The 2208-nt window shown below is 40.5% G+C and overlaps 1 non-coding gene across 1 annotated transcript; it reads right to left on the bottom strand.

Moving 5' to 3' along the window:
* Positions 1-782: 782 nt before the first annotated feature.
* LOC120362385 (U6 spliceosomal RNA) lies at positions 783-886 on the bottom strand. The gene has a single exon (XR_005578302.1). It is a non-coding gene; the product is annotated as a U6 spliceosomal RNA (small nuclear RNA).
* Between the last annotated feature and the right edge of the window lie 1322 nt (positions 887-2208).

The raw sequence follows: 2208 nt of genomic DNA, 5'->3' as shown, positions 1-2208 counted from the left end.
CCACTTCCACCTCTTGGTAGCCATTGCTTTGATTATGCCTTGTCTTTAGGATAATGCTGGTAAAGTCATGTTTCATCTCTTATTACAGTTCTTTAAGGAAATGCTTCAGGATCTTGATCCCACTTCTTTAACATTTCTGTTGAAAGCTTTTCTCATCTGCAGCTCATCCAGGTGTAATGGTTCTGGCACCCATTAAGTGGAAAGTTTGTACAACTTTAATTTTTCAGTCAGAACTGTGTAAGTTGAACCAGTTGAGATGTCTGTGGTGTTGGCTATTATAGGTGCTCTTAATCTTTGGTTCTCTTCAATTGGGGCATGAATCAGATTATTTTTTTTCCTCACAAATTGATTTAGATTGTCTGTCATTGAGGGCTTTATCTTCAACATTGTCTTGTCCCTTCTTAAAGTGAGTTATCCATTTGCAAACTGCTGCTTTATTTGGGGCACTGTCTTCATAAACTTTTTGTAAAAGCATCATTGATTTCACCATTCTTCCATCGGTGCTCCACCATAAATTTGATGTTTGTTCTTGCTTCCACTTTAGGAGAATACCTGCTGCTCTGGTAGTACCTCTTTTCAAACTAATGTCTTACCCTTCTTACTGCCCCAAACTAGATCCTCTTCAGAGATGTTATAATAGTTACAATAAGTTAGTGGGGAGTTTATTCTGATGCAAAAATATTTTTGAACTCCATGCATAGTTTTTTCATAATACACATTTTGAATACCCCTTGTATTTTGTCACATATTTAAAAACTCATAATCTTTTTTTTTTTTTTTTTTTAAATATGGAACGCTTCACGAATTTGCGTGTCATCCTTGCGCAGGGGCCATGCTAATCTTCTCTGTATCGTTCCAATTTTAGTATATGTGCTGCCGAATAATCTTTTTACTATTATCATTTCTTAAGCCATTTTAGAATAAGCTGTAGGCCGCATGATTCTTTAACCCAAATATGTCAGCATTTGTCTCCTAAGACTAAGGACATCATTTTATGTCACTATCCTATAATTACAAAATTCTGAAAACAACACTGATACAATACCATTGTCTTCTCCATAGCTCATACTCAAATTTTGCTTATTATTTCAATGATGTCATTCACAGCATTTCCCCCCCAACCTTGGTTCCACTCCAAGACCACACATTGAATCTACTGCTGCATTTCTTTACTCTCCATTAATTTAGAGTGCTTCCTCAGTCTTGTCTTCCATCCTTCATGATTGCTACATTGGGTTCTCTCAGAAGCAGATACTGAGCCAGGGATTTGAATGCAGGCAGATATTGTGAAGGGAGGAAGCGATTTTAGGAAACATGATTAGGGAGTGGAGAAGTTAAACAAGCAAGGGAAGGAAGCCGAGATAAGGGTGTTATCAAACAAGTAACCTGTCTGGATGACAGAAGCTCAAATTCCAATGAACAATTCTGGGAGAGAGTGTGGGAAATGCCCAGAGTTAACCTACCCTGTTAGGCAAGGAAGTGAGGGTACTTATCTAACTCCCATCCTTCATTGGATAAAAGTGTCTCCAGGGTCCTCAGCTTCCCAGTGTCTCTGCTCACCCCAGGAGAGCTCCAGAGCTGCAGGTGTGCGTGCTGGGGGCATGTGGGGCGGGCACTGAGAGCATCTGTGGCTACTACATGGGCATTTCTAAGAGGACAGGCCAATTATTTTGTAGACTGCTCTTCATTAGGGTTGGTCCTACTGTTTGCTTCTGTTCAGATTGAAGTGCTCCCTCAGCACACCATATCAGAAGCAACAAGGCACTATATTCTGTTATCAGTGACAATAACTTCGATCTCTTGGCTAAGGTGGTGTTGGCCGGATTTCTTCACCATAAATACATCTGTTTTCCCTTTCTCATAAATAGATAATCTATGAGAATTACTTTGAGGCTGAGTAAATAGCCTCTTCTCTGGTAAACTCTTAGACAATGGTACATGACAGTTTATAAAATATAGCCCTGAAAGTCTTTGAGATTCCTCCTATGAAGAGGTCTACATTCTCTCCAGTCAAATCTGGGTAAGGCTGTGATGACTTTGTCCACTGGAGTAAAGGAAAAGTGATGCTGTGTGACCTTTGAGGCTGCCTTACTAAAGGTCAGGTAGCGCGTATTTTGTCCTCTTGGGCTGCTGTCCTTGGGAAGAACGAGGCAGCATGTGAGGAGTCAGAACACCCTGGGATTGCCGTGGTAGAGAGGCCATGAGTGG

The sequence above is a fragment of the Saimiri boliviensis genome, chromosome 15 (assembly GCF_048565385.1).
Source record: "Saimiri boliviensis isolate mSaiBol1 chromosome 15, mSaiBol1.pri, whole genome shotgun sequence".
NCBI classification, from domain to species: domain Eukaryota; kingdom Metazoa; phylum Chordata; class Mammalia; order Primates; family Cebidae; genus Saimiri; species Saimiri boliviensis.
The sequence above is the reverse complement of the archived record's forward strand: the minus strand, read 5'-3'. Positions and strand labels throughout refer to the sequence as shown.